Source organism: Aythya ferina, assembly GCF_964211825.1.
Source record: "Aythya ferina genome assembly, chromosome: 4".
Classification (NCBI taxonomy): Eukaryota; Metazoa; Chordata; class Aves; order Anseriformes; family Anatidae; genus Aythya; species Aythya ferina.
In genome coordinates this window covers 44498365-44525114 of record NC_140300.1, presented here as the reverse complement: position 1 = coordinate 44525114, position 26750 = coordinate 44498365, and the positions used below count along the sequence as shown (strand labels likewise).

The following is a 26750-nucleotide window of genomic DNA, read 5'->3' as shown; positions in this document are numbered from 1 at the left end:
CATCGTTACAATTGCGACAGTAGAATCAGAAACTTCAGGTCAGCCTCCACTATTTAATCTAGCAAACAACTGTAAGGGAGATCATGGCTTTCTTCAAGACTGCCAATAAAAATCAAAGGCTGGTGACGTAAGACACTTGAGATACATGCAAAGCTCTAGGATGTATTATACACGGGCAATCTAAAACCTGTTACCTTCGCTTCTCATCCAACCTCTTCTAATTCTCTGTCCTCCCCAACCTTCACGGCTCTTCCTTCTCATGCATCATGCCTAACCAGCCTCACCCTCCACTCCCCAAGTTCCTAGCAGCATGCATTCCCTCCCCATCAGACCCTCCTATAAAACAAGAGGGAAAGACACTTTTACTACTTCTATCTTGTAGCTATCAAAACATGGGTTTGGAGGGTAGAGGTGCCATACTCGCACTTTGATCATCACAGACTCCTGCAGTGTTGCTCCACTTCTCTGCAGCTGTGCAGGAGTGGCTCAGCACAGATGTACAGAAAAAAGGACATCCAAGTGCTCACCGGCAGTGAGGCGCTATTTTATGGTGCATCTCTCACCACACATTCAAAACACAACAACATACCAAGAGATCCAACAACACAGCCAGTTACATTTGTGTGTGCAGATCAAAAATTCATTTTCTACTAAAGACCTACTTCATGGCTAACATTTATGAAAGAATTTATAACCACCTCTGTGTTCTTACACAGTGAAATCCCGCCTCTGTTAAAAGCTTACTGCCGAAGCAGATCACCTCTGCTGTCTGTGCTTGTAGTACGGGCATCTAGAAACGCCTGTACTACCAACCACGGGAGACTTTTAGGAAAGTTCCCCTCTGTTTTTAGGAAGGTTTAGGAAGGTTTCCCTGAGTTGCTGTTGCATGCAGCTTGCCCAATCCATTTACGAGATGTGTTTTATTACCTGCACAAATGCTACCCCATTGCTAGATGAAGATCTTTAGTAGTACACAAGTGACAAACACCGTAAAACAGCAAGTTCACCTCCTGCATTTATACATTCTAACAAAAACCTGCCCGTACCAGTAGATTGCACATACATATGTCACAAGACTGAAGCCATTTAAATCTTTAATAACAAAGAATCATGAAAAAGATCATTCATCCCTTGGTGATGAATAGCAACCTCTCAGACATTAAAACTCAATCAGAACCGGTTTATTCTGAATGCTCACTCCTACTGCACAAAGTCATTATAAACAGATTGTATGAAGCACGGAATGAAGCGCAAAACTACCAAATCCAAATTACTAGCTGAAAACAAATCAACTTGTCTGCAGCAAATGGTAAGCTGACCATGGCTAAGTTGGCCTGCATCCAGCTCAGCTATCGGATCCGAAATTTAAGAGTGGTGAGAGAATACAGACCTTCCCCTCACAGCAGCAAATACTATGGCCTTTTAATTATCTCTAATTTAAAAGTAACTAGACAGCAGCAAGCAAGACTGCAATGTGCAGTAACATTTCTAAAATCAAATCAATTCTCTTAAGGAAGCAAATATTTCCAGTCTGGAAAGTATCTTGGGATATCGGGATTTCTTTAGTAAGACAAAACACTGATAGATTGTATAGGCTTCAAAGACTTCAGAGTCAGTAATGCTGCTTCAGAAAGCATATACAGCTTTTTGACAAGCGGTCACATAATAGATCCTAAAAACAGTGTACTATTTGAAAAAGGAAGACAATTATATTGGAAGAGATGTTATCTTCTAAGATACACATCTACCGAAAGTTAGTATGCTCATTACAGCGGCACTAGAAAGAATATGTTCACCGTATTTGTGGCAAGTAGCTTTTTCCACTGGATTTTCTTGATTATTTTGCAAGGCTGAATGACAAATAATCTGACAAGACAAATAATCTGATTATACTAAATGCAAATTTGGGAAAACGAATTAATTTATAAAACACCAATCATGGAAGAAAGGGTAGAAATTAACTCAGTCACCACTACAGACAGAAATATTTTAATCAGTTTAGGGTTGAAATACTACAATAATTTAGCTTTTCCTCTCCACTAAATCCTACTCAAGGCATTACTCCATCAATTAACAGACCTGACAAGTGGAAATACACCTCTCCTGCAGTCCATACGAAATGCAACTTCCAAAAAGCATTGCTCAGTTTAATATTTTCACCGTGCTGTACAATAACAAAACCTTCTTAGCAGGTAAATCTTTCCATAATTCAAGCATATCCTACCAGTCAGTTAACTTTATTAAGAGGCAAAGTCCACTTACATATCCATTCTAGAGCTATTGTAATTGCCTAAACTGACAAGACTTTTTTCTCTACTCTTTATTCTCCTACACAAGGTTCCCACACCTACAGCCAAAGTTTTATGTACATAACAATCCCAATGTGAAATGGGAAGCGCATCACACACGAGGAAATGAGTTTCACACAGACAAGCGAAATTCCCCTAAGATCTTGCTATATTTTTTGAGTAATTGAACAAAATTGCATCATTTCAAAAGCTTTTGATGGGTTTATATCAAATACCTTTCAATGGGGGCTTATTTAGTTTGTTGGGTTTTCTTTTTTTCTGCAAATACAGTTAACTGTTACGTATACAAACGGGATGTAAACGAGCACCTATGTGCTCCCTGAGCAGCAGCAGAGAAAATTGTACAATCACAAACCTAGACCTGTAACCACGTCTGTGGAATCTGAGAAAAGCAAATGAGGATGGAAGGAAAAGAGCAGAAATCTTTAGCACAACCTAACTGATTTGCCTTTTTTTTTTTAAAAAAAAAAAAAAAAGAAAAAAAAAAAAAGCAGCAGTCATAACTACACTGAGTAGCTTTAGATTAACGATGAGACTGAGACCTAGCTGTTGGACTTGCAGAGGATACTTGCTTTCAGTTTTCCTTCAGAAGCCTGTAAATCATCAACCCTTTTCCCACAGCTGATTATATGGCTGAACTCCCTAATCAACAGAAGTACTTATTTCATTGCCAAGTACACTGGAGGAACAGCCCAGCTGAGAATCATCCCTTGTCAAGCCCACTCCCACCACAACATCTCTTCAGAAGTTTCACTTTTGAATTTAAAAAAGTAGCACAGAAGTTTGCAGGATCGGGGCGTACCAGGCAATGCACACCATACAGACAAAAAATGTGCAGCCTAACATAGCAAGGCAATATAGACTCAGAATATGCTGCAAGGCTCCCCTGTTTAATCTTCAAAGTTGTCTTCTGTTGAAACCCTATGCTGGTGTGTTCTCCAACAGTTCTCGAGTGCAACTGTACTGCTGGTACTGGATTCTGCACGCTTTTGTCCTGCTGGCCAAAGCTGCCCATCCCTGTCAATCCGGAGACAATAGAGAGCTGGATAAGAAGCCTTAATGGAAGTGAAAGAAACAGCAAATACCACAACATTTTCATGGATCAGTGTGGCATAAAGGAGCTTGAAATTAGACAACTTCAAAGAAGCAGAGGGAAATTATATGGTTTTAAGCATAGCTATACAATCACTTTTCTGCAGTGTCTGATAAGTGGATGAGGGAGAGCAGGCGAAAAATGAGTGGCAAATTTTAGCAAGCCTCAACTTAGTTCCAGCTTAAAAGAGACCTTGTTCAAGGTTTGTTTATTTTTGATCAAAAAGAAGGCTTTCTGCATAAATTTGTCAGCTTTTCTTTAGGGACTATGATCCGGGAGAGGGTGTAAATTTTATTAACGAGAGTATTTCAAAGGAAAACAGTCGCTGCATTATAGGATTCATCCTGCTTGTGCTAAGTTTTGCTACAGAAAAGCTTATGACGAGGAGTCACATCCTCTGCCTTAATGGTCCTATACATTCAGTACCAGAAGGCAGAAAGATTACAGCTTGCTCACTGGAGAACTGGAACCAGGGTGGGTAACTGGGAGAACAGTGGTTAAAAGCCACTGCACTGGAGAGTTCTCAAGTTCTGTGCTTAATTAAGTCCTACTCGCAAAAGTTCTACTAGCAAGAAAACTACATTAACAATTTAACACTTTACACCACAGTTTTTTAACACATTAAACTATATTAGCAGTTAGCTTCCTCCTTCATTTTATTTCCATGTTTTGATGCTGCAGTCCGCTAGTTGTCTTGTCCTTTGTCTACCTCAAGCAAACACTTCACATTTAGTCAGCTTTCTTCTGCTTGCCTTTGCTACCCAGTACCTGCAAAGATGCTGTGCCTCGCGTGGGTGGGTGGGAGATGTTTTACACTTAAGCAGATAGCTTTATCAAAGCTCAGCAGAGAAGAAGTCACCACAAATTGTGAAGCAATGCAGTTAATCAAAGTATCACTCTGTTCTCATCAAGCACAATTTAATCCAACCCACAAACATGAAAGCGTGCCTTGTGACTTGTGCCCACCGAGACCACAATAACAAGATGTATCTCATGACAGAAACTACGCTGAGTGTGGTTTATAAGGAGATGAAAACCTTACTGTCACATTTACGGTCAGCCTGCTGCAGTTAAAAACGCAATTCATCTTTTCTGAAATCTCTGGAGATATACACTACTCACACGTTTATTGGGGTGTCACACCAGCTCAGATAACTAGCTGGGGTCCCACTAACCTCTTCATGTCCTGTGTGTTAATTGTTAGGGGATCCGGTTTATGGCCTTAAATAAATACATGGGTCTCCAGACACAGGAATGAGCCATTTCCCCAGAGCAAGCACAGCAGCAGTGCCTGCCCCAGCTCAGCCGTGCTGCAGTGGCACAGCGTGCATGTAAAGGACAAGCAATGGGATGGACTCACACTGGTAGCCTGTGTGCTGGGGCACAGGCTCTGCCAAATCCCGAGACCGCAGCAATTTCTGCTGCAGGGATTGGAGGGGTTGGCCAAAATGAATGAACAGAGAGGCCAGTTAGGCAGTATGGTCCAAAATGCATTGATGCTTTAGGCTAACATTACACATAGTGGGTCTAGGAAAGTGCACAAGTAACCAACAAAGACAATTCATCAAAGGGCACATTACCAGCCAGAGAAATGGCAGCAACTGCTCAAGGGAACTGTAATTAAACAAAGCAGAATACCTGTCAGAGACCTTGACCTCCTCGAGGAAGGCTCTATTTACCTGATACACCACGGGGCACATTCAGCCACCACATTCATTTGTACACAGGCAATTTTCCTGGAACTCAAGAGCACAGCATGACTGAAGCTACTCTTGCAAAGACCCGGGAGGGACAAGCTATACATTCATATCCCTAGGTCATAAATCTGAAGCTAAGGAAGGGCTGGGGTTGCGAGGAAATAAGGTTGCAAATCTAGTGGTGTGATTTGCTTCTTTTAAAGAGCGATAAGGAACATAAATCTGCTTCTCTGTTATGTTTGAGCTCCCCCACATTTGGCTTACTACAGAAATGAAGCAATTCAGTAATAATTAGTGGTTAAAAACACAGATTATGGTGGCTAAAAATGCGAGAATAAAATGGTAGCTGAGGTTATCAACATTCAAAATACCTATCTCTATTTTCTCCTTTGACAACAGCACTCAGTCACCACGTGACTGAGCTATCTTGTCGGCTACTTGCAGACAACAGCTACAAAAGGGGGATTGGAACCTGAATTTAAAACTGAAAAAACAGCATCTCAGAAAAGTTTGTTTCTACCTACATACTGAAGAAAGTAGATGTCATTGAAATTGATTCAAAGGCTTTAACTCCACTGGTTCATTCCCGAATCACCACCAAAACTGCTGAGCCAAGGAAAGGATGTTTCCAGAGAGAACCAAGTCATTAACATGTCTGATGGCCACAGACTGAAGTGTTTGTTGTTGTACTGTGCGAGACAGGCACTGCAAGCAAAACAAAACTCAGTTTACAACTGTGTGCAATGAATATGCTTTCCTATCAGATTTCAGAGGGAAAGAGAACAACCCCAAAGGGCAAAAGACATGTCACTGAAAGAGAGCTACTTTGCATTCCTTGATTCATAGAGGAACTGCACAGATCAGCTGCTGCATCCACACACTTTTTTTTTTTTTTGACATCATTGAAGTGAATTATTTGGAAAAAACAGTTGTTGCCAACCTCCCCACCTCTACTGGGAATTTGCAGGGCTTTATTTCAAGATTTATCACCATCCAGGAGTGGGAGGGAGCAGCACATCAGAAAACAGACATTTAACAAAACCAACTTTATGTTCTGGTTATGCTAGTGGAAGAGAGACATCAAAGTGATCCAACTCAACCTGTAACATCAATTTTGCTTTCCAAGATAATTCTGACATCTGTGTGACATGTTAAATCACACAAACTTGGCCCCAGCTCACTCATATTTTGGGACAACACAAGCTTCTTGAAGTTGTGATGATGAAGTGAACAGAACCCAGAACCTTGTTTTCCTTTTTGAAAGTTTTGGGTTCTGTTCTTTCTTTCTAAGAAAGGTAAAATAAAGTGTCTACAGCTAAAAGTACAAAATAAATTCATAGGAAATAATTAAGTTGCATATCTGGAAAAGCTTCCTGACAGGAAGATAAATGAGGCTAGCTCAACAGTGGAAGGCTCCATGCTCTGAAGATTTAACACTGTTTTCAGAACACTCACGTAGAGAATAGGAAATACAATCTTCCTGAGAGAACAATGCTCTAGAAAACAGTTATCAACATACACATAATTACCGTATGCAGATTACAGAAAACAAGATTAAGTTATATATTTTATGGCTACAAGAGCAATATGTAAACAGTTTTTCAAGCGCTTTGTATAACATGTCAAACTATTCATTATAACAAGCATAAGTCATCCAAGACTAATGTTCTTGACTCTACAAACTGACAGTAAAGATGACATGTAAGCTTTCAGCACTAACCCACAATACAATGCAGATCCACATATTCTAAACTTTCCCCATATTTCATAATAAAGAAGCCATAAATATTTCTTCTCTCCAAACTCTCAGATGATTCTGCAGATTCTAAATACAGTTCAGGCTCAAGAATCAGTAAAAAAGAAAAAAAGCATTAAAAGATTACCCTGATTACTTGATCAATAAACCAACTGGCCTCCCCAGAGGTTTGTTACGAAGTTTTCACTGAGAAAAGAACCTGCACTTTGTAACTGGAATTCTCTCTCATTCACATGCATGTGTTACTTCTCTTTTACCCGTCTCTCTCAAATTAAAAGCCCAGGAATAGGCCAAAATATCCCATTAAATCAAAACTGCTAGGTATGCAATGAATATTGCATGGTTGTTAACATACTACTTATTCTAGAAACATATTTATACCTCCTCTCAGGAATTCATTTGCAATACCAAGTTGTTTTTTTCCTTAAAAAAATAATTTTACAACTGTATATAAATTTAGGTAGCTATCTATTACACTATAAAAACCTCCCACATTTCTCAGTATGTTCATTATAGTGCACGGACTATAATAGTTGACTGCATGACTTAAAATCATCATTTATCTTTCTGTACGTGGCTGCCTGAAACCACTCATTTTAGAGAGAATTACCCCCCCAAGATACTTATCCAGCAAGTAAAGATTATTTCCTACTCTCTGAAGTGATACCCTGTTAGTGGCGCGATGAATTAATGAATGAAGAGAATGACCAAAAGCATGTTGTTACACAGCTTCAGGACAACTGTTTCATTACATTGTAGGATGGCAGAAGCCTGTCACAAATTACTTAGCAAGCCTACTACGCTTAATGAGCTACTAAAACCTGAAAGGTCATTTTCATATCTCACACTACGTATATGCATCACCTGACATCAGGCAGAGGGTTGTAATAGAATGTTAAATCTAGCGGATTGGCGCTTATGCATGGAAATCCATTTTGTGTTTTTTTTTTTCCTCTTTTAAAAAAAGAAAGAAAAAAGAAACACAGAAAGAACAGAACATTGCATGAACTACCATTGTTTGCATCAGGCATTTGCAATTTAGCTTAGAGAAAGCTCCAGAAGATAGTGAACTGCCTTTCTCCTAAATTATGTTCCACACTTGGTGAAGAGAAAAGCAATTGCAAAATCCTTTTTCATTTCCTTTTTATGACTATCAATTGCCAAATTTGGGGATAACAATTGAATTAACATTATTGCCTCAGATGAGGCCCACAAATCACCGCAGCACACTGCTCACTGAAGAATAGGGATGAGAAACAGGAAGAAAAGTAAAAAAGGCAAAATAAGCACTCCTTACAAAATCCTAAGCCATCCCTGCAGCTCTCTGTTCCCACAACGCACAAACCCCCAGGTATTTGGTCCCATAGGAAGATGCACGGAAATGCTGCTCTCAACTCTCCCCTTCTAATCCAATTTAAACAGAGAAGCGGGAGTTGACGATTCATTTCACATTAATTCCTCCTGCAAAGTCAGGAATTTCCATAAGGTAACACTTCACCCATCGCTGAGTACAGCTGTATGGAAAACCTGCCTCTCCTCCTGCGGTGATGCCCATGTTTAAAAATTTTAGCACAGATTTGCAAGTTGGATGGACTTTGACAGGTTTTGTCTTTCTATACGTGCTTCAAATTTCTCACTTTTAATATACATGCTAGTGAACAGCAAAATCCGAAGTGAATTGTTGGCATTTTTATTATTTTCAGTGCATAAAAAGCCAAAGCAAAAGAAAAATAACCATGTAATTGAATTTGTATTTCCATTTCCAATCAGTTTCACTGTATTTTATACATCTGGTAGGTGTTTTTCCTCCTAAGTTTCTCCAGCTTTCCTGGGAATAAAAAGATTTGTGTCAACATAAACAGCATCAAGCTGTCCATTATGCAGAGTACAAATTAATTTATCTCCGATCTCATAACACAAGTTTACTCTGTTACGAGAATATGTTATACTCCTATGCTGTCCTGTCTTCCACAACTGGAACCAAATGCAATTACAGCATCTTCCATTCTTGAGACTGTCTCTGCCTGGATAATAAGGCATATAAATGCACTGCCTAAGAAGAACTATCTATTTTTAGTCTATACAACACTTGCTTCAGACATGTTGTCAGCTTTAAGGAAAAAACAACAGCTAAATAATCAAGTAAAGGAACAATAAAAAAAAAAAAAGACAAAGGAAATCCAACACACTTGTGACAATTCTGAATTATTTTTTTCAGTTTTGCCTTTGAACCTCTGGCACAAGGTGAACAGAATTAGAGGTGCCTTTCTAGTCCAGTGAGGAATGAAGATAAACTAGCAGCTTCCACACCCTAGAAGGCAAGAGAAGGTAAGTAAAAGCCTTTTCTGAATTGCAAATGAGGACTGCACATCTTAAAAAGGGAGTGCTCTGATAAACAAAGAACCTCACAAATTTTGCAGGAGAACAGTGTCTACTAAAAGGTGGAGTGAGCACCAGAAGCTACTAACGTAGAATTTATTTACTATTAAAACTTTCTAACACTTGGAATGCTCAAAATTGACATCCTAGCCTGGATGCCAGCTGTAGCAGGAACACTTCTCTATACAGATAACAGAAAGTCAAACCACAACCTCTCCCATTTAATTCTGTAGCACCTAAGGAGAAATTTACAGGCGTGGGAAAGCCCAGGTTCCACCCAGCGACAGGTTGTTCCTATTCCTTCTTGCACACCTCCAAAGGCGGGGAGTGTCTGTGTGTGTCTTTGGGAACCTTGCTGCTTCTCACCTCTGCTGCCATCCCTCCTGAGCTTGTGGAGCTGTACAAGTTACAGTATGCCTACACTACTTCTGTGTGCTTTGTTTTGTTGTGGTTTTATTTTTAAGTAGCTGGGGTGTACTTATCTGCCATGCCTGAAATCCAGCATCTTTCCTATCCCATTCCTCCTCACCCCAAATTTGACAAATTTATTGAAAATTGGCACTGTATGCTACCCAAAATTGCAAACTGAGCCTGAGACAACGTTACATACGGCATACCAATCCTCACAGAGCTCCAAAGGAGAAGTGCAAGCTGAAGGCAGGAACAGTCTGAAGAGGCATGTGACCGTCAGTCTGCACGCATATGTCTTGAGCAGCAGTCAGCTGTAACCACAGCATCTTTGAAAGTAGGACTCCAATTTCATTCCTGAGCACGTGCTTCTTGAAACTAAATGACATTTTTTTTCTAGCATCTCACTTCAAGAAATAAGTTATAAGAACTAGACAGCATATGTCAATCCATTTTTTGCATTGATACATCAGTTATGAAAAGTACTGTAGCATATGCAAAACTATTACGTTTACCAGTTATCCCTCTGCTGAAACTAAACTTTTAGTATTTCTACTGTCTCACCACATACTGCCATCTCTGTGCTCTGTTTTATGTTTTATTTTTCCACTTTTTACTGTTTTATCTCCAAGTCCATCTCTCCCCACAGACACCACTTTACTTGAACCATAACTCATGCCATGGGCACTCCAGTAATGACACTTCAAAACTGTTTCTGAGTACGTCTTTCCACTAGTCAGCATTCAGATATCCCTGCTGCTATCAAGTATTCCTGCCCTCTGAACAACATTAACCTCCAGTCCCTGGATGTCTCAGGAGGCATTTCATTGACGTTGTGAGAATTTGCATACAATCAAGTGTCTGCTCTGGAAAAGTAACAGAAAATAAATGGTAAGACGGCACTAAACCACACACATATGACTAAGGACAAATTAACAACGTATGGCAGAAAACTTCTCTTTAGAAGTGCAGGTACCAAAAGCATATCCACCTGCAGTAACTCCCACCATAATAAATAAGTGGAAAGAACCAGTCCCCAAATTTGCTAACACTTGAAAATTCAGCACAGCTCGACTCGACACGTACAGGTCAGGTTGCCCCAATGCTCCCACATCCTATAGCTCAGCAGGACTGGGAGCCAAGAGCCACAGTTGTCTCTAACAGGGGAAAAGCTAAGCTTTCCCTGTGACAGTGTACCTATCCACCAACTCGACCATCAGTAAGATTAATGCTAAATATAAAACGCAGCGCTGTGATGTATGACTGCTAGCACAATAAACCCACCACCAGAAGCAGTAAATTGACTCTGTGGACCCATGAGGGCTGTAGCTACTGCTGGTGTACTGCTGTATTTTAACAGTTGTCCCATCTCACATCCCTCAGAGTACTGCAAAGGGTTTTAAGTACCAATTTCACAACAGGATGGTAAGAGAAAAAATAAATCTTGCACCTCCAGCATCCATTCAAACAATGGATCCTCTCATAATAGAGCATTCAGCAATATCTGAAGTATTATTTTAATGTTGTTCTGCAAAGAGGTGTGGTCATTTAAGACATCAACCTGAGACGATTAGTAGAACATTTTCAAAGTAAAGATTACATGGAAGTAAATGTGAACCAAATCAACTTGCAAGTGGAAGTGATCGAGTTTGGTTGTGTCAGACCCCAGAACCACGTGTTCACTCGCAAATACCACATCTTACGTTTACTGGGAAACCTTCAAAGCTTAAAAGTTTCTAGATGGACTGAACAAATTTCTTTGGACTCGGGCAAGATTTGTACGAGCAGTTGGGTAAGAAAAAGCAGAATTCCCTCAAATCTATTAAATTCCCTCTTAATCGCTCTGAATAGCATACTGGAGACACAGTCATCCTCACAAGCCACAGCAGGGAAATGCCTTCAAGTCAGGAGACTAAAGTTCTCTTCCAAATCTCTTCACTCTCCCATTAGATGGGAGCAACAGACTTGTGGAGAACTCTGATTATTTTTAATGCAGCAAGTCACCATCATTCAGTTGACAGCCGGGCTGTTTTAGCTGCCCAGAAGGTGAGTCCCTACACATCACACACAGACAATGTGCTTAGACCTACGGGCCCATCAGAAACCCCTACCTGGGGAAATGTTTCTAAGCTCAGGGTCTACAATTCATGAATTCTCACGTTACCTTCACTTCAGCATTGCACAGAAAAGATAAGTCACAACCAATGCCCCTCTCAATGAAGAAAAAAATACATTAGGTGTCTCAGGATGCCAACTGGAGGATTTCGTACAGTGTTTGGCTATTATTAGAGTGCTGTTTTGCTTAGCAGATCAGAGGATATAATCATCAGATGATGCAGCCAAGATTTGCAAAGCCCTATTAAGGACTAATGAGATAAACAAGTTAAAATTTACATTTTGCTCCACTGATAAGGTTCATTGGCACACTTATCTCCAACACCAAGGTTTGAATACTAAACCCACTTAATAACGTCTAGTAAAGCTTATTACAATGCTGGTTATTACAGTTTAACACCACTCAAGCAGCATATTAGGAGCTCTGAAGTTCAGTGCTGGGATCTGGAAGCAAACACCTGCAGAGCTCCCGCTGTGAGCAAGCACCAGCCTTCTGGGCCTTCCTCCTCACCCTTCCAACAGCCCAAAGCCACGACCTAGGAACTCAACAGGCAGACAAACACTGCTTGTTGCTGTTATTCCAATGGTGTCTGCCTGTTTTCCTGCAATAACAGTAAGGATTAAATAGCAAGTACTTTTGTATCTACAACACATTATGTTACACTTGGTTTATACTCTCTAATCCCTAATGATGAAAGAAAAGCACTGAGGTACTGGCAAAATTAACAGCAGAAGCTTGGAGACTGTATTTGTTTTTTTACTCACCTTTTTCACCATATTCTGTCAAAAGTACACCCAGTGCTGTAAAATACCCACATTTACTGAAAAGGATACTGAAAGTATAATTTAGGCCTTACACTACCCTGTGTATTTTTATGCCACATCTAACTAACTTGAGCACTTAAACGGGCAACCATCATATTTAAGGACAACACAAGAGCACGAGGGTGATAACATTCTTTCCATTTTAATCTCCACAGCATATCTGCCCTGTGACAGCAATGGAAAGAAGGCAAGGCAGGGGATAATTAAGTGCCATCTATCTATGGATCAACGGCAACCAGTGTCAGGACTCGCTTGTGCCAGTTCAAAAGGAGATGTTTAAGAGGCACAGTTCCTCTGGGAAGCCACCATCCTAACCCACACACGGGACCACGAGGAGAGCCATGGAAGGCAAGGGATGGCACAGCAGCCACCATTACCTTTTCAAAGCAAAATGCACAAAAGGAACGACAGCCAAAAGAATAAGAACACTACAGATGAAACAACTCCACTTCTTATTTGTAAGGTAATATTCAAAAGCAAATATTCATTATGCTCATGAAAGGCACTGCAGAGCTATCAGAATGTTTTCTTCTGTGGAGTAAAGTGAAAAGGCACTTAAGAGCGTGACAATAAAAGAAACTAGCTGAGCAAATCATGTGTGAAGCATTAAACGCAACTGCTTTTCGGAACGCGCTTTTGTTCCTTTCAATTTATCACCTGCTTTAAACACCCAGCTTGTAATGCAATCCATTCCACTTCCTCCAGCCTGGCTTTAAAATACAGGCACGCCGTATTTCAGCAGTACATGCAAAAAAATGCAGCGGAGCTCAGAAACACAAGGTTAGGCACAGGGCTTGACGGAAAGCATTCCTCTGTGCCTACAGGCATCCCCAGGTAGGCACTGGCACGCACCCAACTCCTTGCTGCAGCCAGGCACTACAAGTGAGAAGGGGGCACTTCAGAGCTAGGCTCCTTTCCCCACCTGCAGGAACTTTTCCTTCCTACAGACGTGAACAGCTCTAGTGCTGCAGAACAGCCAGGCCAGAGGAGTTCCGCCACTTTTCCAGCTACTGGCAGTGTGAGTTGTGTCAGAACAGCCCGTGCACCTCACATGGTTCTTATGGCACGCACCAGGTCCTGAAACCAAGCATTGGTAAAGGCTGGGCACTCAGAGGATCCCTCCCGACAACCTGTCTTGAAAATAAGATACTTGTGACTCAGGAAGTGCAGAGCCTTCAAGCCTCTTTCTGTACAGGAAAATCCTGCCAGCCTGATCCCACAGGAGTTCCCCTCGCTACACATTTTTTTCCCATAGGGGATAAAATGCCTCTGTAGTCTTTTTTCCTTCAATACATTACGGAAGGCACAGCTTCTCCCACTCTAGTTTACGCGTATGGATTGTTTACTAAAATAATAATCAGAGAAGCTGCTCCAATTACTCTTTCAGCTATGCTAATACTTGGTAGGTATTCTGAATCTAAATGCTCCAATATCTGCCTGCATCTATAAACAACAGATGTATCTAAAGCATATTGTATTTTTAAAAGGGAGACAGCCAGCAGCAGAGTATTCCCACAGGCAGCCTTGTCAGGAAGAGATATAAGTGGTAAATAATTAATTTTCCCAGGTTAACTTGAATTCTAGACTAGCATTTGTGAGCAACAATGCCATGGCAAGGCAACTACCAATTCTAGTTTGTATTCCTGTCCAGTCAGGAGATTTACCTTACGTACAAGCACTGACAGCAAAAGTTTCACCATCTTGGAGATGGGAAAAATAAAGAATGCTTATGCAAGTCCAACAAAGGCTCTTCTGTGAAATAAAAAACGCAGAAGTGTGTGCTCAGCTACTGCTGCAGGTTTGTTTTATTACTCCTTCCAATTAGCAGGCCAAACACAGATAGGTGCTGAGCACTGACTTCAGATTTCAGCACACGGAGCCCTCCAGTATCACCTACCCTTCCTTGCAGAGCTACAAACGATTGAAGGTGTAATTCAGTGTTTACTGTGCCTTTTCCCCCTGCATTACAGACGTTTGGTGTGAAGGTTGGGGACAATTCTAAACAAAGGGGTGGGTGCAGTGCAGCCAACTCCTCTTTTCAACGCTGGTCATAAACTTAGCAGTTCAGCAAGTAAAGCTGCAAAAACAGTACATAAAATACTGTGAATATTACAGACTTGCATTCAATATTAGATAACACCTGTGGTTTGAAGTGACTGAAGTTTTATATGGACTGTCAGCTGATGAATCATGATGCCATACCACACTTAGAGAAAGTAAAACAAAAAATACATTAATAGAATGATACAACGTTTATTCCTATTTGCTGCCTCAGAAGTGCTGGCAGCTCATTGCTCATACAATCAGGAATAAACTGGCCTTCAGGACAAAACTTTGTTGAAGGTAGTTGCTTCTCTCTGGAAATGGTCCACAAAATGGACAAGAAAACCATCGACCACATAAGAGATATAAACTTTATTAACATATTGCTTACATCAATTTTCTATCAAAGAAGGATTTTTTTATTTTGTTTTTGAGTAGCTCTCTATCTGTTGGTACCCATAAAGGTGACAGAAGAGTCCTTCACACTTAGCAGTCCTTTCAAACTACAGAATCAAATCCAATGCCCGAGGGAAATTTGTCTTCCAGGTCTGATTTTAAGTTCTTGTGCTTCTAGAATTGCCGTGACTCTGTGACCAAGAGCAAAGTTAATGGACCTCAGGATCCTATTTCCATTTATTTCAGTTAGCTGAATTTTTAGAGGATCAGAATACAGTTATATATTTCTTTATCGTGGTTGTAATACAGCTTCATTATAAAGAAACAGGAGAAATGTTCTGCTCTGTTCTTTACAATCAATAGATTATGTAGCTCAGTCAACGAGCAGAAGGAATTATGAAAAAAGAAAGTGATCTTTAAACTATTAGTATTTTCAGAACAACTTCTCTTCCAGATACGCAGATTCCCACCTTCCAAATACAGCTAATAATGTCAGAGGCCCTGAGATTCATATGGTCAGAATGAATAATATTTACATTAAGCAAATGTATTGCCATAGTAACATAGACAACATCGAGCTATCTACCTGACACAGCTCACTAAATTATTTAGCATGCCAATACTACAGTGACACTGTGTAAATGATCACATTCATTAGGAGGAGAGTAGGTGCTGAAAAACTAAATGTTAGACAGCTAGATTTGTGGCCATGAAAACAACAGCACGAGTGCAGAAGACAGAAGCAAAGAAGAAGACTGCAGCCTGTAGCAGAACAGTGCGCCCCAAAATGTTTTATTTCAAAAGCATGCCCACACGCAAAGCAGGGCAAAACAGAGTCCCACTTATGGGACGTAATGCTGATCAGACATCATGTCCCAAACAAAATACAATATTAATTATTTTCTGCATTGCATTTTTGGGTTAACCATTTTATTAAATTAAGGTGCGTTTTCCATTCCTAAAGCTGTGATTTCTATGCTGTGGAATTACGAGAGCCAGCACACTGAAATAGTGCCCGTGAAGCAGCAGTAACTACGACACTCCCTCAGAAATCTGTAGAAATCTCTTCAACAATCAGCACATTTACAGCAAGCAGAGAGGTGCAGTATGCCGGGTGACAGCCTGCCACATACTCCCAAGAGGCAGATGCTGGCTGGGATGGGAGTGCTTCGTGGCTATCCTCAACCCAAACTAAAGCAGTCTGGAAAACCCCAGCACCTCCTGCACTCTGGGTATTTCCCCTCATCACATGCAAGGGCAGAACAGTGACAGGACAGGAAAAAGGAGGGACAGATAAAGTCAACTCTGTGACCAGGTGGATTTCTTCCTGAGCTTTGACAGCTGTAGTCCTTTCTTTTGTTGGGCACAAATCACATATTCATCTCTCTTTGAACTCAAAATAACTTAGTAAAAAAAAACAAAACAAAAAAACAAAAAAAAAAAAAAAAAAAAAAAAACTAAGCCTCATCACACACAGATCCAGGCACAAACCTAGTCCAGCCCAGCTCTAACCAACTCCTTTTCTCCTGATCTTTTTAATTCTTCACAGGCTCCACTTATAGAATTTCAATGCAAGAGAAAGCTCTGAATAATTTCTTCTACTGTTTTTTTTTTTCCCCTCGTTGTCTTATGGAAAATAAATCTGGCATACACCCTTCTCCACCCTCATGCTTGTATTATTACTCACTTGCATGGAAATGCCACCGAGTAAGTCTTTCTTAAAGACATTTTTATAGTACTAACAATAATCACAGCCAACCTCAAGACGATAGATTATCATAACAGAGACACAGGTAGAATTTCATCTTGAGAGACCAGCTTTTCAAAATATTGTAGCGTTTGGGCCACGCTGCTCTCCAGCGAGACGGCTGCTGAAATAACAAGTCTGCTTTCTTAAGTTATTTTAAATAAGAATTATTCAAGAACTGACTTGAACCTCTGCTGGAGAATTGGAGCAAAGTATGGAAAGCAGCAACGCAGTTGGAAAGCAGTTTTAGGAAGTGGCCTTATAGGAGCTATTGATAAAATCCCCGATTCCCTTCCTCTCCCTACAAAGTATTTCAGAGGCTCAGAATATATTCCATACTGTGAAAGGGTGTGACAAATTCTTGCTTCTGATCAAGGCTAACAATGGACTCACTGTCACATGAAAGAAATCCTCCCGAAATGTTCCATCTGCATAGCCTCAATCTTTCCTTCCAGTTACCAGCTGAATCTCATTTCTGAGATAAAATAGTCAAAGATACTACCACCAAAGTAATTCTAAGACTTGATTTTTGCCAGATAGAAGATGAAAATAAATAAGGTTTCCTTCTGCTTGTTAAAGATCCCCTCTCCTGCTGGAATCTGCTATAGGAACATAGGAATGTTTCTGAGCAACTTGAGCATCCAGCTAAAGTGGCTGGCGTAAGTCTTTGACAATGCAAGGTAAGAAACACTCAGCACCTAGGAGAGGTATCCCAACGCTAACCTCAAATCCCACTGAGGCTGAATTTTCTCCTGCAACTTCTGTCTTTCAAGTTTGTACCTGAAAGCACTAGAAAACTAAGTCCTGCTACATAAACTACAATCAATTCTAATCATAAAAAAACTTTTACTTTCAAGCCAACAGTGAGTAGATAAACCCAAGAAGTAACTGCAGTCCACAGGGATACTAACTTAACTTCATTAGATTTGGCTCCGCACCACTAATACTGCATCCAAATTGTTTCCTCCAGAAAAAAAAAAAAAGAAAAAAAATCAAGTAACAGCAACAAAACTTGCTTTACTCCAACAGAAGGGTTTTACAGATCAGACGTGGTACTGCTCCCAAGCGAAGTCTGTGCTTTTCCACAGTGCTGTACTCTGCTCTAACAAGTCTTCTCAAAAACAAACATCAGCAAGCGTGCTAAAGTAGCTTTACACAAACATCAGCTCCGAGCCAGCAGAACCAGGGCTAATAGCGACCGCAGGTGAAGCTGAGCTGACCTCAGGCAGAACGGCCGCCTCAGTACTGAGCCTCCTGGAGCTTCCTCTTCCAGGAACACGTGTACACAGTGGCTCCACACAGAGCCAGCAACCCTTTATTAATTTTGGCTCCGTTTCCTGCAAAACTGCTTGCAGCATTACCAGGGACAAACTGAGGCTGGAAACATTCAAGCCGGATTTTCTGGAGCGCTGAGCCACACCATGCCAGCTCTAACATACCTAAACTATTTTTGCATCTACAGCATAGACAGCCCTCTGTGCAGATAATCTGGCCACAAATCACTGTGAGTTGGCTTTACATGCTTATGTTCAATGCAAAATACAAAAATTTTGCACAGTACAAATCATGAAATTGTATAACCAAAAATAAAGCCTACCGCACAACAGGAAAGCCAAAAGGAACTGTTGCCCAGTGATCAGATACAACTAAGCCAGTACACACAGTACCAGGTTCAGAAGAACAGCAAAATTTGTATCACTTAAAAGTATCATTTATCTGTAAAAGACAACCTTAGAGCAAAATGTTTTTTTTTGTGTAATAGATGACTCAAAATAGATTTATTATTGTTGGTGATTCTGCATACACGACAAAATTTAACCAGCTATAATGTTTTTTGCATCCAGATTGCAAATAGACCTATCATGCACATCCCCCAGTAAATTAAGTTGGACAGCTAAAACTTCATAAGGGTACCCAATTTTAATTTCTGGATGACCAAACCTGTTCTGTGTCAGCAAGGCAAATTCCAGGCTGCAGTGCATTACCGAGTACTCCCCTCCTACAGTTACATACGAGTGTGCATGCACGCTAAGTGCAACGCATCTGAACAGTTCAGAAAGTATCCTGAGAAAACGAACAAAGGTCAAAATAGAGTATTTCTCTGGCTGAGTTAAATTTAAAAGTTGGACTAAAACATGTATAGGAACTGAATGGCAGCTCTACAGCAGTTTCACACATTAAGGTTAACAAGCAGCAAGCAGGCTAGCTGACAAGGACATAATTGGCATTAAAGGCAGCAGCAGCACATCTAATTTCCAGTGCTACAGTTATTATCTCAAGGGTGCTTTGTTAACATTGACTGTACAAATAGAATACCTTACATCAGTGTTTTTACTTTTAGCATATTCAAGAATCCTGTGGCACATTATGTTATTATCTCATACATTACTCTGATAGGGGACTTAGTCTCACCCAGTGCGATGCATCCTGTTTACTTTAATGCCAACTTGATTCCCCTTTCTCAAAGTGGAATAGAAAAACCACAAAAGGTTCGTACTTATAATTATTATACCGTTGTCCTTCCTTCCAGGGTTCCCCTTCAGACCCAGTTTTTCAAGGCAGAAAAAGTAACACAGTCAAACACTCACTGCTTCAAAGCCCTTCAACCTGGAAAGCCAAAAAAAAAAATAATAAAGCACAATAGAGACCACATGCTTAACATTGTCATCAAACTGACGTGGAGCTCCCTGCTCGCAGAGGTGAAAATGTTTAAACACCATGCTAGACCAAAGCCAACTCAGTGCTTTGCAGGACTGAGCCCCAAAAGAACTAGAAACTGGGAAGAAAGACTCAAACCCAGGCCTTCTATACAATATAAAAGAACATGAACTGATGCAGGGTTGGCCTATATTTGATTGCGATGTAGTTTGTTTGCTTTTATTCACTGATGTATCAGCAAGCCAAAGTGGGCTCAAATAGATCCTTGGACATGGAGGGCTGCAGAGACCTTATGCTTAGTGGTTCCTAATCCACAAGGTGGAAGTCAGAGCCAACGGGCAGAGCAAACCCCCAAAACCAAGTATTTCTCATCCTCTTCTCTACGCCTGAGTCCTCCAACAGCTTGATTTTAAAGAAAGCACCAAAGCTGCAGTTATGCAGATCACTTGGCCAATGAACCAGGTCACATCAGGCAAAAAGAGGTAAGAGCTGACAGAGAGGGTTGTGTTTGTTTCTGAGGTGTTGTGGTACCTAACTAAATGCTACTTGCAAGAACATCCTAAGCATTCAGATCAAAGTCCACAGGAAACAACCAGTGCAAACATCCCCAGTTACACTGGGGCGTGGGGGCTGTTCTATTTTTAATACCCAAGAAGAACTCCTCCTGCTGTCCCTCCTCAGCCAGGATGGGAACAGAACCTTTTGTACGGGAAAACACATTTAGCCATCAGCCTCTCTCACACTGGCAGCTGCTTTTATACACAGCAGGGAGACTGAAGAGGCAGAGCAAAACAGAGCTGTATCAGCTCAAGGCCAGGTCTTTAAAAGGAAGCAAGCATCTTCCCACTTTGCGTACCGCCACAACTCCCCAGGGCAATGAACAATGTCCCCTTCCCTCCCATCCTGCTCCGCAGTGGAAAGGCATCTGTAACATGTTCTCTGACTGCCAGCAGCTCCCAGCCCTGACTCACTGAGCAGCACCGCTGCCGACGTACTCTGCACATAACTCAGATCCTCTCCTTCAAGTCAGGACTTCTGCATATCTGCGTGCTCTTTCCACAATGCCTAGAACAACAAGCAGGCCAATTTTCTTGCAATAATTTCTGCATATCTAGAATAATGCTTTCAATTGTTCAATCATTTGGTGTCAGCCCGTCTCCTGCAGACAACCTGCCATATCGCTGAAGGTACTATGTGAATTATAAGAAGAAAATAGGGAAATACAGATGGGTAAAATTAAAGAGGTGCATAAAGGACTAGTCCAAGCAGAAATAACTTCATTTTTTTTTCCACCCAATTCCATTTAATATCATTCCTGCAGAACAGCATTTCATTTATCAGAAAAGCATAAACGGGAGAGCGATGGAAATAGCAGAACTGAATTAAACAAAATGAAGGTGTTGGTGGTTTGTTTTTTTTTTTTGTTTGTTTGTTTGGTTTTTTTTTCCAGACAAAAAAGGATGGGAAAAGTAAAGAAAAACTATAGGTGGAAAAGAGAAGATAGATTGCTCTGATTTGTATTGACAAACCACTAATCAACCTCTTCTGTAGTGCACAGTAATGTTCAAAAAAACCAACCTACTCCCATCACCACCTATGCATATACACACCGGTACGTATACCAGCCAGTATGTTTTGCCGTTAGGAGTCAAGTTGCTGCACAAATGCCTTAATATGGAGGCAGATTTACTGTACAGGTCTTTCTAATTTCATGGTCAAATCCTACATGCACCATATATAAAGCATCTGAAACTTGCACATAAAAGTGACAGTTTCAGATGTAGGCACCCTGCAATAAAAACTGAACAACAACACACATACTAAATAAATCTTATGACATTTATTTCCTTATTTTAACAGTGAAAACATGAAGAAACAGAAGAAAAAAAAAAAAACAGACATGGACTTACCTTACTATGCATTATTAAAATGCAAAGCACAGTAGCTTGTTAATTTTTCACTTGAAGTAACTGCATAACTTGTTTGGGAAATTATTCAGCAGAAAATACGTTCTAAAAACTCCAGTCATTTCATTTCACCTTTCATTTTCTATCACCTACAAGTCAGACTTGCATATGCAGTTTAATGAAAAGTAAAGTGCACAAATCCTTGAAGCCCAGATACAGAAGGAATGTGCTGTGAGCATCTGAGGTTCAGAACATCCCTTCTGAATTTGTCTTACTACAACAGATAAGTATTTCCCTCCCCGCCCCCCCATCACCACAGGAAGCTCAGACAAGAAGCATGCAATCCCTTTCTACATATAATTGAGATATAAAGAAACATCAGTATAAACATGGCATGTCAGAAGTTAGTTTTATCACACTAGAAACAAAATCCCAGCTTTCTATACGTCAAGAAATATTTTCAATCTTCTATCTCCATGATGCTTGTCATGGACACATGCTAAGACGATGATAGATGAATGGCAATAGAATGATGATAGATTAAAAGTAATGACTGATTCAGGCGTACAAGATGCTTTGAAGAGTACCTGAAATATAAACATAAGTGTAGGAACAAGAAAATAATTATCCATACTTCCCCAGGCACAGATCGATTTTCTGTGGATTCTCCTGCTATTAAATGTGCAAGAATCAGGGTTGGGAAAGAAAGCAGAATCAGAGTTGAGGTAAATCAAAAAATTCAACCACAACAGATGTGCATTTACCTAACCATTTTCTCCTGACTCGCACAAAAGAGGTCTTCCAAAATCTCTTAGCAGCTAGGTCTGTATCTGATGCTTGCTTACGGAGTCTAGGAGATGGGAAATGTGCATGCTAACCTCCTGTAAAAAAGGGAAGATGAGAAATTTGGCTACTCTTTATATAAAATGCTAAACACCTACCTGGGCAGCAGTTTGGAGGGACTGAAGTTACCACCTGGCCACTTGCACAGGTGACTTTTGTTGCTGCCTCCACTCAGGCTGTGAGCATGTGAGGGAGGACAGGCAGTGGCATCAGCTTACTCCTGACTTGAGTGGGAATTTGATTCACAGGGATCAGCCATTCCAGCTGCTCCCCCACAGATAGCTTTAAGACAATTATTCCTCATTATGAAACGTACACTGCTTTTGTATGCTACTATAGCATTCTACGAGGTTCAAGAAAGAGAGCAATAAATAAATATTGCTCTCTCATATTTAAAAAAATAAATAAATTTAATTAATAAAATAAAATAAATAATGAAATAAAAACAAATAATGAACGGGGAAAAAAATCACAACACAAACACTGGGTAATTTAATAGGAAGGCTTCTCCACTAGCTGTAACCATGGGCTAAGTAATTAGACGCAGCTCTGCAGCTGGTTTGACTCCAGCTTAGTAGAAGACCTCTCATTCTGGAGTGAGCTGTTTGCTATCTGCTTTCCACTGTTCATGAAGCACCCTCGGGCTAAGCTGCACAGCACTCAGCAGCAGTCCCCACACAGGCTCTGATGACATCTCTATATGCTGCCCATTTCCTACACTGAACTTGGCCTTGCCCAGTTTTAAAGTCTCTTTAAGACAACAGCTACTAGAAAGATGTGGAGGAATCACAAGTGGTGCTAGGAAATTAGCCACTGACAGAACTGAATTTTAGTCTAATGAGATAAAACAAGATTCCAGCTAGAGGCCAATACCGTTCAACATCTTTGTTAATGAGTGCAGTACCAGAGTGCACTCCCATGCTGGTTTGTGGAAATTACAGAAGTGGGAGGAGTAGCTGATAGATTAGATAGCTGTGATACCGTTCTGAGATCCCAGCAGGCAGAAGGGATGATGAGAGAGGACACTCACAAAGTTCAATACGCAAAAGCCCTGCACCTGGGGAGGGATAGCTCCAGGCACAAGCACGCACTGGGGACTAACCAGCTAGAAAGCAGCCTGGCACAAGACGCAGGGACCTGGCAGACACCAGGCAGACCATGAAGCAGCTACATGTTCTTGCTGCAAGGCTGACACACAGCCATCGCTGCATCCCTCCTGGCCTGCAGCAGGAGCAGGATTGCCAGCAGGTCCAGGGCAGCTGGACAGGATGACCTCCAGAGGTGTCTGCCAGCCTCAGCTGTGCTGCTGCTCTGGGAAGGGGCAGGAGAAGGCAGAGGAAAGGCCAGCACCATCGAGGCCCATCTTTAATCCAAAAGTGAGAGACTCTCCTCATACCAGACGTTTTGCTTATCTCTGACTACACCAGTTGCAAAAGCAAACTGCTGTTGCTCTTATTAAAAGCTAATAAAACTACTAGCTACACAAAATATCTAATAGTGCTTGCACAGCAGTTTGGCTTATTTTATTTAGAACAGCAGAGCACTGCTCCACACATCACACCTCCAATGCTCTAAGGCAGCACAGCTATGACTACCCTCTCAGCAGTCAGAGAAGCAGCAGAATGATACCAAGCACCTTGAGACCAGGCCCCTTCACTTCTCACCTGCAACCTGTCTCAAGGGAGTATTTTACACTGGAGAGAGAGAAAAAGGAAAACTGCTTCTAAAGCTCTTGACCCTGGACTGCACCTCCGGAGAGGCATCACATGTAGACATGCCTCAGTCAGATACAAAGCTCACATTGTTTCGCAACACTGAGGAACCTATTTGGGAAGCTAGTGGTAATATGGTGAATTAAACATGCTACGAGAGAACATGCAAACTCAGTTCTCTTATTAGTAACATGCTAATCCATAGATTATAAAACAACGCTTGAAAATGTAGAACAGATGCATTTACGTGACTTCCTCAGTTCGTATTTCAGAACACAAAAATAGATAAATTTCTATGTATCACTGGAGGAGATTTTCCAGAATACCTGCTTGTAAGATAATTGTGCAAACAATCCAAATATTTCCATTATAAAAGAAAAACAAAACATTGATAAAAGAGCACCAGTAACTGCTCAGGGCTTGCTGTTGGTTTTTGTTTGCCTTTTTCTTCCTCCCCAGTTTCAGGAAAAGTGAGAAATTCTAAACAAGGTCATTCATGATACTGCTTCAGCTGCTGCCTTGCCTTTCAGAAGCACCAGACCAGTTTTTCTTGTTTCTTTTCCAAAGGCAGTGGGACAATAGCTTCATCTCCCCAATTAACTACTGTGGGGCACTCAGCTCTAGGCAGTTGGCTTACCCTGCATGAGCACTTATTACTACCGTCCTACTTGTTTGTATTTCTCAAGACACAGCATATTAGCTCTTCAACCGTAGTTGCTTTCTACATGTTCATTCCACTGAGTTCATCTCACTGGATTTCTTCAACTGCGTCTCATTAAAGCCTGATTATTTTCCCCCTCTGTATGGCACGTTGATTTGCAGCAGCATTAACCAATGAAAGTAGAATCCAGCCCCACAGCCTTAAGATGTATGAGACCCCAAAGCTTTCTAGGCTATGATTTTTAGTGTCCAAAGATTAACAGTTCATCTTAATCTCAGTTCTACCTTTCTAGGACAATAGTTTAGAGAGTCTCTGATAGGGTTTTCACTAAAATATATCTCCAAAGGATGGGATGATCCAGTTAAACAACCCAGGGTTTCCAAGAAAGCGAGGTCCTTCCCCTTGTGCCATATCCCTAGCACTTGTATTTTGTGCATGGAAGTGCACCTGGTCACCCCCAAGCTGATTCAGTTTACCAAACTATCAGAAGCAAACCCAGGAGAACAGAGAAAGGGACAGTTTCCTGATCAGTGGGGCTGTGCAGCTCCCACCTCTGACAGAGGCTAGAGCAGCTCAGCTGCTCCTGGGACTATTCCCTAATTTTTTATTACCATAGTTGTATATTTAGAGCCCTTCCAGAGTGGAATGCTGAGGATTTACACTTCCATACCTTACCATTTCTCACTGAGACAGTCATTAAACACAGGTTAATTCTTCTGAAATAACATTACAAGAATTCAAATTTCTCAGCAGTAAACATTTCAACATGTTTAAAATGCCAGGAGACACTAGATCCCTGTTCACACTTCATTCAGAACTGTCCAAATGCAAAGAAAATATTCCCTGGCCTGGTTGCCACCATGTCCCTAGCAAGGGACACAAAACTGATACAGGACATGCATGGAAATATAACAAAATGCTAGCAGAATTGGACAAAAAAAGAACTTACTGGCCAATAGATACATTCCTAGGAATGTTTAGAGAAACAATCATGTTCAGTATATCTAATAAAATAAAAAGAATTCCTTATTTTCTTAAAACTTTTCACATCCTTTCCTCTTCTGGCACTGGAAGAAGTCTGTTTCTTCAAATATTTCTTCAAACATCTCTTTCATGTTTTATTTCCCCCATATTATTCCCCTGTAATGTTCAGCTCTGCTTTTGGTCAATTCCAAACTAATAACACCCTTTGAGGCCAGCAGATTCTTCTTCAGAACCCATAACACACCCCACACAACCCAGAAATTAACAGTAGTCTGTTTATCTCCTATACAGTCACAAAGAAGTGTAAGAAAGGATACAGAAACTTCCTCATCTATTCTATTCCATCCTCAAAGATCCTTGGTATGGAGGGAACTGATTGCAAAAGCACCTACCGTGACTCCAGTAGAAGGGCTGCAGTACCCACCTTAAAATGCTGTTTTCTGTTCAGCTGACACACCCTTGAAAGGGCGAACAGACTGATAAGGTTACAGCCTTCCCACAAGGAGAGAAGCAGAAAACTAACTTGCTCCTTTCAGGCAAAATGCATTTTTAAATTGCTCCTGTGATGATAGCTATCATCATCACCTACCTATCACATCAAAATAAAGTCTCAATCTTGCCATTCACAACTAGCAGAAAGTTATGCTGAAGTTTCTAAGCTGTTTCCAGAACAGAAGTAGATATTTCAATTATTTTGACTTTTGAAAGTTTTTTCCATGTCATGACCTTCATAACGCTTAGAACTGGAAGATCGCCTTGGCTATCAAGTCCAGTCAATTTATAATTTATAATCCCCTTGATAAATTAATCAGACTCCAGATTTTTAATATTCTCTTACTGAATCTTTTGAATACTATGGCATCTTCAAAGCAGTGAAATATTAGTCTGCACAGATTTTCTAGTATCACACCGTTGCCTACTTACTAGTGTCACCCATAGAATCAGATAACTGTCAAAGAGTTCTATGAATTTTGCTTAAATGAGGACACAAGTAATTGTAATCTTTAAAGACTGTACAGTAAGACAAATTTTCAAGTTACTGAATTCACAAGGAAAAGCTACATTACCACAGCCTCTTCAAAAGATTCATTTTCTTAGTTGCAGCTGGTTGCTCAAGGGCATACCTAAACAATTGGTTCATGAGACTAAAATAAATGCTTCTCTCCAGCACATCCTACAACAACAGTGCTCTGCTGCTAGATTGTACAAAAAGTTTA

The 26750-nt window shown here is 40.7% G+C and overlaps 1 protein-coding gene across 6 annotated transcripts in view; it reads right to left on the bottom strand.

The window, feature by feature from the left end:
- FHIP1A (FHF complex subunit HOOK interacting protein 1A) overlaps positions 1-26750 on the bottom strand; it is a 94621-nt gene that overhangs the window by 47546 nt on the left and 20325 nt on the right. Inside the window, exon 5 of one of the 6 annotated variants that reach the window (XM_084516789.1) lies at positions 19266-19375. The exons of the other annotated variants lie outside the window; for them this stretch is intronic. The gene's annotated coding sequence lies outside the window, so the exon portion shown is untranslated. The remainder of the gene's footprint in view (positions 1-19265; positions 19376-26750) is intronic. 6 annotated transcript variants of the gene reach the window in all.